The sequence below is a fragment of the Felis catus genome, chromosome B4 (assembly GCF_018350175.1).
Source record: "Felis catus isolate Fca126 chromosome B4, F.catus_Fca126_mat1.0, whole genome shotgun sequence".
In the NCBI taxonomy this organism is placed as follows: Eukaryota; Metazoa; Chordata; class Mammalia; order Carnivora; family Felidae; genus Felis; species Felis catus.
In genome coordinates, this window is record NC_058374.1 from 106642213 (window position 1) to 106658830 (window position 16618).

The following is a 16618-nucleotide window of genomic DNA, read 5'->3' on the forward strand; positions in this document are numbered from 1 at the left end:
AGAAATCCAGTCAGGGCACCTAGATGGCTCAGTTAGTTAAGCATCTGACCCTCGATTTCAGCTAAGGTCATAATCTCACTGTTTGTGAGTTTGGCCCTGTGTCAGATTCTGTGCTGACAGTACGGAATCTGCTTGAGATTCTCTCTCTCTCTCTCTCTCTCTCTCTCTCTCTCTCTCTCTCTCTCTCTCCCCCCTCCTACCCTGCCATCTCTCTCTCTCTCTCTAAAAATAAATGAACTTTAAAAAATCTAAGAATTAGGAAGAAGACATGAACAAACATTTCTCCAAAGGCATATAAATGGCTAACAGACACATGAAAAAAATGCTCAACATCAGTCATCCGCAGGGAAAAAAATCAAAACTACAATGAGATATCCCCTCACATGAGTCAGAATGGTTAAAATTAACAGCTCAAGAAACAACAGATATTGGCAAGTTGCAGATAAAGGGGAACCCTCTTACACTGTAAACTGGTACAGTCACTCTGGAAAACGGTATGGAGTTTCTTCAAAAAGTTAAAAATAGAACTACCCTATGGCCCAGAAATTGCACTACTAAGTTTTTACCCAAAGGATATAAAAACACTGATTTGAAGGGGCACATGCACCCCAATATTTATAGCAACACTATCTACAATAACCATAATATGGAAAGAATCCAATGTCCATCAACTGATGAATGGATAAAGAAGATGTAGTGTGCATACATACATATAATGTATGTAAATATATTGTGTGTGTATGTGTATACACACATATATATGTACATACATATACATACATATATGTACATACATTATATGTATGTATACACATACACACACAATGGATTATTATTCAGCCATCAAAAAGAATGAAAGCTTGCCATTTGCAAGGACAAGGATAGAACTTGAGTGTATTATGCTAAGTGAAATAAGTTAGTCAAAGAAAGACAAATACCATATGCTCTCACTCATATGTGGAATTTAAGAAACAAAACAGATGAACATAGGGGAAAAGAAGGAAAAATAAGATAAGCTAAAACAGAGAGGGAGGCAAACCATAAGAGAATAATGACTATCAGGAACAAAATGAGGGTTGAGGGACAGGAGGTGGGTGGAGGAACAGGGTAAATGGGTGATGGGCATTAAGAAGGGCACTTGTGGTAATGGATATTGGGAGTTACATGCAAGTGATGAATCACTAAATTCTGCCCCTGAAACTAATGCTACAGTATATGTTAACTAACTTGAATTTAAATAAAATATTGAAGAAAAATAAAGGTGAGTGATACAAATTTTATCTGAAACCCATTTTCCTAAATTAAATGACATATGTTACAATACATTTACTTAGCATCACTTCTAAATTCTGGTCTACGTCGACATTTGCTGAGTGCTCAAAACTTTTCTTCTGATACATAGAAAGGCAGAGGAATTAATGTTAACTGATTTTCTCAATCTTTCTTCACTGAAGTTAATGAGTTATATTCTCTACTAATGCAGTTGAAACAATTTACTCGCAGTGAGATGGAAGACAGCAAAAAGGAAACAAATGCACAGCCATTGAAAAGAATCCTTAAAACATGTGCATAGTGGTGATTTATGAGAATATACTGATATGGGACACGCCCAAACTCCGTTGATATGTAAAATAAATAGCCCTATCTACTGTACTATGAGTTCCTGCCAGTTCTCAGTGTGGGTCAGAGCTCTGTTTTGACTATTAAACAGCAAATAGTAACATCTGGAAATGTGAAGGTCAAAGGTCATTTTACTCATAAAACTGTACCAGCATGATTCATAATAACCTGTATCTGAACTTTGCATGAATTGAGGACTGCTGCTGCTATTGCTGTATAAATAAAAAAAAAATTCTTTCATTCTGTTGTGATTTTATTTTGGTGGCTTGTGTTACTTAAACAACTAGTATAGAATTCAAAAGTTCCAAATGCTGAATCCTTATGTTTAATTTGAAAAGTATCTATTTTTGCTGAAATTCATTCCATCTTACATATGTTATAATAACACTTGGCAGACAAGGTTTATTAAAATAAAAAATGTTTCCATATTCAAAGCTTGCATGTTATTCTCCACTTCTTGTGTTGATAATTGAATGAATCATATTTACATTTGAAAGTATGTACAGCTTTAAATAATACTTAAAACAGAGCTCCTGAATTTTCTTTTTTTCCTCTCATTATTTCTCTTCTATCTCACAACATACTTTTTATCGACTAAATGTTTGCATGCTTCCAAAATTCATATGTTGAAGTTCTAATCTGCAGTGTGGCTGTATTTGGAGATGATGCCTCTAAGGAAGTAATTAAGGTTAAATGAGCTCATGAGGGACTCTGATCCTATGAGATTAGTGTCCTTATAAGAAAAGAAACTATATATCTAGCTCACTCCCTCTGTGTGTGCACGAAGAGGTCATGTGAGCACACAAAGGGATGGCAACCACCTACAAACCAAGAGATCTCATCAGAAACCACCTATATTGGGACCCTGATCTTGGACTTGCAGCTTTCAGGATTATGAGAAAACAAAATTCCTGTTTAAGCCACTCTAGTGTATGTTGTTATGGCAGCCTGAGCTGAATAATGCAATACTTTACTTGTTTTGTTTTTAGAAGATGGTATGTGCAGGACCCCCTCCCAAAGCAATATTTCACTGAGGTTAGGACATGGGGTTGGGATGCATGCTGTTCACAGACACTTAATAATACTGAGGGAGAATGGGCTATTTTCAAAGAAAGTTACTTACGATGTTTGGAATGGTCATCTCTATATTTGTTCATCTTACAATAGACCACTAACTGCTAATGGAAGTCTTAACGTTTAGCTGGCCAACTTCTAAAGATTATCTGTAACTGAATAAAATGCCATCTTATTAAAGACATCAAAATGGCTTATTAAAGCCACCTTATTTAAAATTTTTTTAATGTTTATTTATTTTTGACAGAGAGAGAGAGAGAGAGAGAGAGAGAGAGAGAGAGAGAGCGAGCATGAGCGGGGGAGGGGCAGAAAGAGAGAGGGAGACACAGAATCTGAAACAGGCTCCAGGCTCTGTCAGCACAGAGCCCGACGCGGGGCTCTAACTCACAGACTGCTAGATCATGACCTGAGCCGAAGTCGGATGCTCAACCGACTGAGCCACCCAGGCGCCCCGAAAGCCATCTTATTAAAGGCATGAAAATATTTCGAGAGTACCATATTTAGGAATATTTTTGCATACACTTAGTGCAGAGTTAATTTATTCTCCTTCCCCTCCCCATACTTGTTGGATAAGATTTGCTCCTATCTGTTCCATTCAGATTGCTGCATAAGTTTAAATATCCTCTGACTGCACTTTTGTTGCACCAGTGATCCACATAAAATAATCTGAAAAATTTTGGCAGAAGTTTTGAGGTCATTTGGAACAGCAGAATTTCCAGAGAGCAGATGTTCCATAAGTGTGTAAATCAGATGTCATTGGCAAATCAATGTTCTACTTCTGTTTTTAGCTCCTTTCTTTTCCTAGTACAAGTACTCTTTATTAGATCAAGCTACTATTTATTTATTTAACATTAGACTGACTTTTAAAAATCATGGTTTTATCTCAGTTGTGTTGTTTTTTATTAGAAAGAAGAAAGTTTAAGTACTCAATGATAGTGATCTCTATATCAGCATGTATTAATTTGTCACTAGATTGAGTTGGGTAGATAGTGGTTGGTTGCAGTGGGATTGCTGAGGATTGTCACCCTAATTGGTGAACTAAAGATAGCAAGTGTTACTGGTGGATTTACTGATGAAGATGTTGTTTCTAGGGTGGGGATGGGGGGAGAGGAAATCATTAAATTTTGTTTTTAGAAATATCAGCGGTGTATTTGATTATATTTCCATTACAATAAATATTGTTCATATATTTAAAAAGTGCTTTAATGAGTTTCTTTATTTTGAGTTTTATTGCTGAAAAAAGGTATATTATCTATGATTACTTGTAGATCTTGCTTAATAAGTACCAGGTGCTTGTCAGTTAGCATTTGTCAATTTCCTATCAGTATCTGTGAACAAATGTTCCTAGTTAAATAAAATAAGAGAACTGGGGACTATGAAAGGGTCAGCCTATACCTGGGTCATAGTTGGTTTCATTTGATATGTTAAAGCTGATGTCTGGTTTCTTTAAATAACATATTAAAGCCAAAGGATTGAGGAAAAATAACAGGTTTTGACCTCAGAGGCATTAGCAGATGAATTTAAAAGATTGCTTCTGTAAAGTGAAAAAAAATGCAAAAAAAAAAAAAAAACTGTTTGACAAAAGAAAATTAAAAAAGAAACTGTAATATAATTACACATAGGTCAGCATATTTTTGGTAACAAATATGTTTTTTATATCACTTTGAATTTTTGTGTGTTATATGGACTACTACAAGTTACTTAATTGGAATGTTAAAAGTACTGATCAAATAGCCAAGGCAGAAAAGAAATATACAGTGAAAACAGAACTATAATAAATAGCTCCTATAAATTTAAATTTCTTTAAATAGTGGTTGTCAAGATTTTAGAACTTGACAGATGACAGAGGGTGTGCATGTGTGTGTATGTGTGTATGTGTATCTGTGTTAGGATAGCAGATTTTCAACATTCAACTAGTAAAGACTAAGAAAATTAGTGAGAATTTATTAGCAGAAGTGCTAAGGTCTAGAATCACTGTGTGAAGTTTTAGACTTTTTTCTAGTATCTAACTCAATTTGAAAAAGAAACTTAACCATCTGGAGCTTACTGTTTTCTTTTTACAACTTTGTGTTGTTACTTTTTTTCCTCACCTTTAGAATTTCTGAGCCCTGTTTCATAAATTAATCACTCACTCTTTCACATTAATACAATTAATTTATTTATTTACCTAGTGGTTTGGAAATGTTATCATCATTAGGTTGGACTTCTTAAAAGAAATAATTCTGTTGATTCCCCCCGCTTTTTTTATTATTATTTTCAATGCCTGACCAGGGCTTCAGACACACAATTCAAATGCTTGCTTGAAAACCTTATCCAATTTACTTCTAGTGAATAAAACCATACATATTTTCCTTTAAAACGTTTACTCATTTTATATAGTCAATTGCTATTATCTTGTGCTTCATAAATTTAACATCACCCTAAGTATAATAGAAGTGCTTCTCATTTAAGTTAACACACAAATTCTGACTCTCATGTGGAGAATGGATTAGAGGGAAGGGAGAATGTAGAATGTTGGAACAATTGAGGAATGAGGTAAATTGCTACAAATAAAGATGGAAAGAAGGGAGGCATTTAAGATCACTTTGGAATTAGAATAAACAGTTCTTCAAGGGGCGAGATTAAGAGTTAATATCATTTAGATAATTGATGTGGGCAACGGGGAGAAAGGGTTAGCATTTATTGAGATGGACAAGAATAAGGCAGAAACAGTTTGGGGCATGTTATTTTTTTCTCCAGCATTAGTGGACAAGCATGCCCTTTGACAGACGTGAAATTTTTGCAGTGTTTTGTGGTGCTTTTCTATGAATCATCTACCTTATTTCTGTAAGCTGCTGTACTCATCCTCTGAAGATTTCTGTGATTCCTGCAACTGCCTGACACCTTGAGAGGAAGTAGCAACTGGAGAGCTAACAGTGACTTTTTGTACCTTTCTTTACTCATAACTCAATGATTTTATAAGTATCTGATAACCTCTATCAAACTTATTCCTGTTGGAGTGCCTGGGTGGCTCAGTTGGTTGAGCCTCTGACTAAGGCTCAGGTCATGATCTCAAGGTTTTTGAGTTCCAGCCTCGCATCAGCAGCATCCCCCTCCTGTCAGAGCAGAGTCCGCTTCAGATCATCTGTTCCCCCCCTCTCTGCCCCTCCCCCACTTGCACTCTGTCAAATGTAAAATAAAATATTCTTGTTTTAGATAGCTGTAATGATTTCTGTTTTACCAACCATCTCAATTCTTTAATATAGAAATGCACTAAAATATGCTGAAAGGAAATACGTCAAAAGATTTCAGTTATGACTCTTTGAATGAGGATGGGGAATGGTGATTCTTGACAATATAATTTCTTCCAAATACTTTATTTTCTGAAATATATAAATATATAAAAGTTATAATTCAAAAATTAGAAAAAAAGAAATGTATATATTATGGACCTTAATTACTATAATAGCAATTACATTTATTAACTAATATTAGTACCTCCTGCCGACCAGGCACTGTTCTAGGCACTGAGGATATAACTCTGTAAAAAAGAGTACTTCCACTCATTTAGCTCACAACTATGTATCAAGCAGTGACAAAAAGAATGAAGACAGCAAGGGAATAGGAGGTAGATGAATTTTGAGCAGAGGCCTAAATAACTAAAATATTGAGTCACAATTTATATTCAGGCAATAATTGGCCAAACCAAAACAGTTAGTGCACAGGTCATGAGGTGAACATTTGTTTGACTTATTCAAATAGCATCAAGGAGATGAAGGTAGATGGTCTGTCATGAATAAGTGGAAGAGGAGTCACATCTTAGTAAAGACTTTCAATGTTATTTTAAATGCAGTGAGGCAGCACTGGAGAGTGCAAATAGTTATGAGAATAACCCTGGAGTAACATGATATAACTTAGATGGCAACTTTGCAGGAAGCCCAGCTTAAAGACGCTGAAAGCTTGAATTCAAATGTACCATAGAAATGAAGGAAAATGGTGGAGTTCAGAATGTATTTTGAAGGTAGATCTGAAAAGATTACTCTTGAGGGGAAAAAAAAAGAAGAAGAAGAAATAGAAAAAGAAATGATGTAACTTGATTTGGACTCTGATTAACAAGTTCAGGAATTGAATGTTGCTATATTATAGCTCTGGTAAGTGTCTACATGTGCCATCTCATTATATTTCCACAACAACTCTGTGAGGAACATTATATGCTATCTACTTTTTTCCTCCCTTTTGATAAGAAACTGAGATACAGATTAAAAAACAAACAAAACAAAACAACTAGAACAAGGTCACACAACTACAAAGTAGTGGATAAGGACAAAAACCTCTCCCAGAGAACAGGTTGTTTTAAAATGGTAATAAGGAGGGGCGCTTGGGTGGCTCAGTTAGTTGACTTTTGATTTCGGCTCAGGTCATCATCAAGTCCCACATTGGGCTCTGTGTGGTGCCTGCTTGGGATTCTCTTTCTCCCTCTCTCTTTGCCCCTTTCCTGCTCATGCTCTCTCTCTCTCAAAATAAATAAATAAACAAGCTTTAAAAATATATTAAAAATATAAAATAAAATGGTAACAAGGTATGTGCCATTTTGCTACATTGTATTCATCATGTAAAATATTTCTGCTGTCTTGTTTCTTACCATATTGCTTAAAAACATCAAATGATTTATATTAATTTAACCATGAAGGATATTATAGATTTATTGACATAGTATAGTTAATTGAAGAGAAATATTATGTTATTGACCGGTTCTTAAATGTCTCCATAATCAGCTAGAGACACCTCTGCAAAGATGCATTAACTGTGGCAGTCCAGATTCTATAATTTCAAATGCAATAAGAAAATTTTATTGAGGGGTGATTATTGGTTCATCATCAAGAAAAAAATACTTGCAAAAATTTACAGGCTTTAAGACCCACAGACACATATATTTGTATATATTAAAATAGATAACACTTACTGTAGACTGGTTGCTTACCACTGTTCTCTAAGTGCTACATGTGTATTGATTCACTTAATACTCATAATAGTCCTAAGAGTTGCATTACTATTTAGGTAATTATAATTATTTTCATTTTATAAATGAGAAAACTAAGTTTCAGAAAGATTAGAAGATTTGTCTAAGGTCACACAAAGAGAAAGTGGGAGAGTTAAATCTGAAGACACTGCTGTGACTTTAGGGTCCATAATCTTAAGTACTACACAAAGCTTATCTCTTGCTTTCTTGCTGCCTATCAAGGTGAAAAGTAGATTCTGTTATTATGGAATGCATAATTTTGTCACAATAACTACAGTAGTATTTTATTATAGCAATTGTAATAGAATATCAATGAGTACATCTAATTTTGACTTGGAATTCCTAAAGGCATGCACAGGAACTTGTACTCTGACAAAATAACATTTTTTTGTATTCCTCAGGAAATTATTGGAAACTGTGGAGGAAAGGATAAGCACGTGAGATACAGGGTATACAACTAGGGTGCCTTATTTTGTTTAAAAACCAACAATAGTAACAATACCATAAATTATAAAGTTATTTTGTGTACCTTAGTTTTACTCCCCAGTTTCAGAAGGATCTAGTTTATTATATGTAGTTGTGAATAAACACTAAGTTACCCTTGACATTTCTCGTTTCAGTTTTTATTCAAGTGTAGAAATTGTGAAAAGCTTATATTACTCAAACTTGAAATTGTATAACTCCTAGGTAACATTTTTCTTGAGTATTCATTCCCATTTTTAAGATGGTGTGTGTTTGCTTCATATCATAGAACTCATAAACTTGCAGTCAAAATATAATGCACAAAATGTCAAGAATATGAAAATAAATGGTCTGTGATCTCCCAAGCTGAAGAGCAGATATTCATATGTATTTTAACACATACATTAAAAAAGCTTAAATATCACAGCATAACAATATACAACGCAATAATTATTTATTATTTTTTTAGTTGCATTAATGAAATTGAGAAAAAGATACAAGCTACCTTTGAAGGTTAAAATAACCCATGCCAGTCTTGTTTTCATTGGATATTTTTAAATTTTGAATTTATGCTTCAAGAACAGCCTATACTTTTTAAACATTTAGTAAAAAAACAAAGAAATTCATAAAATGACCACTTTACCATAACAATACTAAGATATTATGAACATTAACAAAAAAGTGGGTTCTAAATATATGCAAGCAAAAAAATATATACACAAATATTATCCTGGTTTTTATTCTGTTCATTATATTTCCACAACAAATCTGTTGGGTAAGTGCTATTGTTATTTACAGAGAGACTAAGTAACTTGCCCAGGATGCTTAAATTGAACTAATTGAGACTAACCACAGTCTCTTAAGATACGACAATCAACCATTCAAAAATAGCAATTTATTTTGCTTTTCTCTATTTCCTTCCAATAATCAAAATGAGTAATTATATCTAACAGGTATTGAGTGCTAGTCATGTGCTAAGCACATGAATAATCACACTTAATTCTCTCCACAAGCAGAAGGAAACATGATTATTAATTTTAACTTACAAACGAGAAAACGTGACTTTAGAGAATTAGGGGGGGAAAGCCATTAAGAGTCATAAAATATTGTCAAATTTCTATTAATATCCAGATAATCGGATCACTGAGCCCATATTAAAGATTCTCTTCTCCACTTCTCACTAGTTAGTTATACGCTGGTATTTTCAAATGGGTGTAATATTATATGCTACATAGCATCTAGTATTTTAAAAACATCTATTTTTACATTTAGTCTATATTATAAATATTTTATTTGTGATTCAATTATAATCCATGTAGTTGATATGCTACAATTTTATTATAATTTTGGCGGACACTGATGTAAATAATTGGATGGATGATATAAAAAAAGTCCTTCTGTGTATATATATATATTTATATATGTACATATATACGTATATGTGTACATATATATATAATATATATGTATATATATGTATATATATACATATATATGTATATATACATATATATACATACATATGTATATATATATATATGTATATATATACACTTAAATACTTTTCTTTATCCCATTTCACTTTTCAAAGCCTCTGAGAACACTGAGTCATAGGTTTCTACCCTTAGGCACTTCTGTGACTCATTCTCTGCTTCACCAATTGATTTCATCCTTTTTATCAGCTCCTGCTTACCCCAGTGATATGAGATTGTTGAAATCCCTTTTCCTAGCTCTGGTCTTTCTCCTAAATCCTAGAACCAGATATTTCTAAATGCTACGTAGATGTCTTCATTTCATTGTTTCACAGACATAAATCAAGATTTTTCAAAGTAATTTTTACTTTCCACACACATGGTTTATTTCTTATAGGCATTATCTCAGGCATAATATTTTTTTTCTCCCAGAAAGTTTGCATAATATTTTAGTCTCACTGGGTTCTCCCTTATCTCATATGTAATTGCTTAAAATAAATCGTGGCATTTCTTTCTCTTGTGCCTTTCTAGGCTTTATCCCTCTTGCTCCAAACTGATTGCTTTTGCCTCATTCATACTCTTACTGTATTATCATTGCCTCCTGACAAGTCTGTGTCCAGTCTGTCTGTCTTCCAAAGGCTGCCGATTATCTTTCTAAAGGACGTACCACGTGATGTTGTATCTTTTCTTAAAAATGTCAAGGTGATCTCCATTTCTCATAGATAAAATCCTATATTTTATGATATGAGAAAGGATAATTATACTTTGGGAAAATAAAAACACTTTTGTGTAGTGCTTTGGTCATAAAAGGCACACAGAAGTAAGAAGGCTTAGACAAACACAAAAAAATATTGCACTGATGTAATGATTTTGTTATATGAGTTTTATCTCCTTAGAAGCTGGGTTAACAAGGTTTGGGGACCCTGTAACTGGAGAAAAATAAAATAATCAAGAGAGGATAGAGCTGAGTTGCCAATGACAGGCGCTTGAATAAAGAAGTAAAATTTTTAGAAAGAAAAGAATAGGGAAAAATATCCAATGATGGGGATGGTCAATATAATCTTACTTGTGATTCTTTTTATGATCTCTCTACTGTATATTTTTAGCACATGTTAATTTATAAAGCATTTATTGAATATCAGGGATTTTTCTAGGTACTTTTAATAAGGTAATGAACAAAGCTGGCAAAAAACAGTACCCTCAGGAAGCTCACATTCAAACAGACTATAAACAAAGAGAATATGATAAAATGTCTAAAATACATCTTCTAACATCTCACTTCATATATTTACTTATAAGTAATTAAGACCAACAGGAAAGCTAAATTTTTCAATTATTATCATTTCAAAGAAATGAATATATTTATTTGATTTCCCAGAACAAGCTGCTAGTATATGAAGAATTGAGCACAGACATTAGTCTGTCAACACACATCTATGAATTCTCACACAGACTACGTACACACACACAACATACACACAAAGACACCTGAAAAGAATATTGTTACCCACATACATACATCTGCTGTATTTTTATATTTGATGAATGTCTGAATCCAAAAACATCTGGGTGATAATAGAGGTATTGTGGGAGAATAGGTTGGTGAAGGAAGAAGAATATGGGTTTTGAAGAGATAGAGTAACTTCAGTTCCTGTGCCTCATTGAACAAGTTACTTAGCTGTTCTAATACAACAGTTCTAAAACTGTTTGGTCTCAAGATTCTTTTACACTTTAAAAAAATTATCAGGGGGTGCCTGGGTGGCGCAGTCGGTTGGGTGTCCGACTTCAGCCAGGTCACGATCTCGCGGTCCGGGAGTTCGAGCCCCGCGTCGGGCTCTGGGCTGATGGCTCAGAGCCTGGAGCCTGTTTCCGATTCTGTGTCTCCCTCTCTCTCTGCCCCTCCCCCGTTCATGCTCTGTCTCTCTCTGTCCCAAAAATAAATAAACGTTGAAAAAAAAAATTATCAAGAGCTCCAAAGAATTTTTCTTCATGTGTGGTACATATGTTGATAGTTATCATATGCAAATTAAAACTGAGAAATGTATAACCTATTTATATATTAATTCATTTTAAAATGGTGATAATAAACCTATTACATTTTAACATAAGTACCTTTTTATGAAGCATAATTATCTTTTCTAAACCCACAAATATTTAATGAGAAAAATGTCACTGGTTTTTTTAAAACTTTTACCAAATCTATTTTATATCTTATTTAATATATTGTCTTATCTGCTTTGGTATTTATTTGTTGGAAAATTTTTTTTCTTGAAGCATAGGGAATAAATCCAGATACACACACACACACACACACACACACGCACACACACAGTTATCAAATCATCGTGGCTATTATTTGATACCAAACCTTAATTCAGTATGCATAGTTTCTGAACTGTTAGTTGCATTGTGGAAGCTGAAACTGTATCAGGGAACATTTCTTACTCTGTTGTATTAAAATTCTTTGGCCTATCTTGCACTTTGAATGGATTCTTTGTCCATATACAAATTTGGAAAATACTGGTTTACTGAATTATGAGCATCTTCCCAATTTCATTATGAAGTTTCAAAAAATCACATTAATATCACTATCGATGTCATCAGAAAAGTCTTTAAGTATTGGGAATATGTCGATAATGATGGTAGATATGAGTTTTTCAAATGTCCAGTTTTCCTCCTACATCCCTAACCAGCATCCTCAGTTTTGGATATTGTGCTTTTAGTTCTACATTTCAGATCCCTGTGGACTCCAGAGGATTCCCTGTACTTTCTTCAAAGTTCTAAATTGAATTACTTTTATGTTTAAAAGTGTGCGCGTGCACACGCACACACACACACATAACTTACTGGTGGGTTATATAAATACCTATATAATTTATTGTTAGACTTTGATGTTCTAGAAATTAGAATTCTTTCAATCACTTTTTAGTATTCAAAAAAAGAAAAAATCTATCCTCATAGGCTACAGTTTGTACTCTATCATTTTCCTTGTGGATTTAAATCTCATTTTATTCTTATGCACAATATTTTAATGGGTTTTGAGAGGCAAAGTTTTTTAAAGTTCTAATGTATTTCTCTTGGCTATATCTATACATCATTATTCTAGTTCACTCTCAGAAAGATGTTTAGCATGAGAATTAAAATTTTATTATAGATATATAAATATTTTAAGCTTTGTATTTAAGAATATGATTTAAATACAATCATGCAGAATGTGGGTGAAATGATAGAAATAAGTGACTAAATACACATCCTAGAATATTTCATTTTGTCTTAAATAAAGGTAGTGCTATTTTGTACTATTTCAATAACATGGTAGTGACATATATTTTCACTTTTTTTTTACAATAACATGTTTATATTACTTGTATATCTGTCCATAATAGTAAAAATAGTTGAATATTTTCTTATCATCTTCTCTAGGGCAATGTTGGAAATCTACAGGATAAGTTGTGACTTTTGAAACCAACAATTAAAAGGTTAAGAGATTGGAAATGGATAAAGAAACCACTGCTAATCCATGGGGTTAAATCTAATAAGTTTGCATTTAAACAAATGATTATCTATTAAATTCCTTCTGCTAAAAATGCTTCTAACTGTAAAGACAAAATGTTGAATGCATGGTGAGTCAGGACTGCTTTCCATCCACATTTCACATAGAACCAAGGAAAACAGGGTGAGTGCAGGATAGATGAGATGTTGAGAATATTGACAGTGAGCAGATGTTCAAATCTGTTGAGAAAGTCATTGCTTTCAACCTTCGGTTCTTTATGATCTGGAGTCTCAGGAAGTGCATCCAGATTTTCCTGAATGTACTAATGGAAAATTCAAATACAGATGTTTGTTTTACAAAACAGTTCACCTTGAAATTTTCATATTTATCAGTTTGTCAATAGTTCAGAGGGAAAGTATTATTCAAATGAAAGTGCCACAATAAAAATCTGGATTTGGGGATTTTTTTAATGTTAGTTACTTTTTCCATCTTTGTACTTGCTCAATTTAATCCAATAATTGGGAAAAGGAAGGCAATTGTTTTTTGTCTGCATTGACTTAGGAGACTTGAAATCTTCTGAGATATGGTACTGATTAAGAAAGGTTTTGAACCATTTGGAATGCATTACTAAGTGATGTTATGAAATATCTTTTCTTAAGAGCTCTAGGAACATGGCAGAAAACTATTTTTCTTTGTATATCAGACAGGGGAATGAACAAAATCAAAGATCCTAAACCCTTTGAAACTGTATAAGGAAGTTTGTGGGTAGGGGCTTTAGTGTATTATTCTGAGGACAGGGTACACAGCTGTCATCAAATTTTTCAAAAGGGTAAGAAAACCTCACAAAAACAACAGACACTCAATGAATACAAAGTCTCTCCAGTCCTATAATTGTATAACTATGCTTATATACTCAGGTTAACCAAAAAATAAGTAAACTGGTAAATAGGAAGACACAGCTTGAATACATGAGACTTTCAAAACAGTAAATATTTAGAATAAAGACATGTTTCCTTAGAGTACTTGACATTGCAGCAGATTTTTATAATTTAGAGAGGAATGTTATTTACTTCATTCACTGCAAAAGACACATATAGAAGTATATACTTGCCATTAACAAATTCTTCATTATGTTTTTCAAATCTTACAAAAAGCTCTTCATTTTCATTGGTGAATGATGGTGGTTTAATATTGCAATATTCTGACAGAGAGGACGTTGACAAAACTACAGATAGGCTTGTTTGACTTTTGTATTCTTTGGAGAAACTATGTGCCATTGTATAGGAACCATTTTCTATTGAACACAAGGATGGAAGGGGTCAGTTAAATAACTTATATTAATAAGGTGATTTACTTCACGTTATTCACATTGACCCAAAGAGCAAAGTTTCATGAACCTTCAGGAAATAAAATACTATACAGTGAAGCTTGAGTACTTGAAATCGACACTTAAGAGACTTGTATATGTCAATTATTTTTACAAGACTAAAAAAAATGCTATTACTCTCCTCTTAAATTTGTCCATGTTTATTAAAAATATTTCACATATTCTCTCTCGTATATAACTCTGTTAGCTTGACTTAACCTTGCAGTAGAACCTTTCAAATACTAATTTAATGTTCTTTCAAGGATTTAGTAGTATTTTACATCATCATATCTTAGGGTCTGGAACAAGGAAACTGAACAGTAGAGGCAATAAGGCTCTGTAAAGTTTATTTCCAACATCACTGATTTACCTCACCCCTGAAATGCAAGCAAGTCCTTGGGATTCAATAACCCAGTGTCCTTGTACTTCTTCAGATTTGATATACTGCATTGGTGGTATTGACCACCCTGAGTTTCCTTTAACTAATTAACGTTAAAGAAGTTGCAATTTGCCGTAGGTTTCCATTTGGATTTGCTAACTTCATTAGAATTGTTTTAATGTCTAAAGTAGATATTATAATGAAATTTGATGAGATAAAGTCCCATACTCCAGTAAATGTAATATGTCCTTATATACTAATTTACAAATATGATCTATAAGAATTTCAACTAAACCATAAACAAAAAATTCACAAAAATTTCAACAAAACTCTTCACTGAGTAACTACTTACTAAAAAGTTATAAATCATGCCAATTAATCCAACAGCATTTGTTTCAGATTAATTTTATCAGGATACTTAACATGTCCAAAAATGATTACTAACACCTGATAAAGATACCAAATTAGGCATTTCAAGGACACAAAAATGGGTGATATGGTCCACAGCCTCAAGGAGATTATCTGCTATATAATTTAAAACACTTCGTGAATAACATGTTGTGAAGATAAACTCCATAATTGAATTGCAAAGTGATGGAAGGGCTCAAGATATAGGGAGATACTATATCCACAAGTAATTATGAAATTTTGTTTTGATGGTATTGGAGAATGGTTTAAGTCACCCTACTGAGCACAGTTTATAAGATGTGGTACTTGCCTGCCTCTTTGAATTTATATTCTATTACTTTCCCCCCATATATATTCCAGCCATATGTATCTTCTGCTTGAAACTCAAATAGGCCAATTTAATTCCCATGTCATGGCCTTCACCTACTGCTATAAACTCTTCCTGAAAATGTATCCCACCTTTACTTCCCCCACCAGTTTTACCATGGCAAACTCCTTTTCATCATTAATGCCCTGATTCAGATATGATCTCTTTAACAATAATGAGTTGACTTCCCTGTCTAAATTACTCACTTGGAAGAATGAGTGGACCACCCTGTCTAAATTACTTGGTTTGTCTTGTATCTTAGTTTCTTTCAGTCATATTCCTCTCATACTGTGAGGCGTTACCCTTTTTATTTTGTCATGTTACTTTTTACTAGTCAAAATTATTGTATATTTTATTATATTTATTGATTCATTTATTGACTGTGTCTTCCCCAATTAGAATATAAGTTCCACGGTGGCACACTCATGCCAGTCTTCTTCATTGTTCTAGCTGCAATGCTTAAAGCAGTGCTCGGTATGTGTAGGCATTCAACAGTATTGACGAATTTTACTTAGATATGGTTGAGGAGTCACTGAGCAGAAGAAAGTTTTGTTTGCCATATTTTATATTTTAAAACTAAACACGTAGATCTGTATTTCTTGTATTGAACTATCCGTGATAATTTTTTTAAGTGAAGGAACTTAGTCCCATTTCCCTCATCATTTAAACCCCAATGAGATTTGTGCAAACAGTACTTAACAATATATATAGGTCTTAAAGATATCGAAAGGATTAGAAAGGCTAGAGAATTAAAGACAAGCAGAGAAGAAAACTCTATCCAGTGGACATAGCTTACGGAAAAGGAAGATAAGAGAGAAAGTGAGAAACAGCAAGTAGTTGAATTAGGCAGGATCACAGGATGTACACAGTAGAATAATAGCAGATAAGACTGAAAAGGAGAGAGAAGATAAGGTGGATTAAATTATTTTAGGCTAGCATGATTTCACAGAGATGATATTTGTATTTCGGAATAAAAAA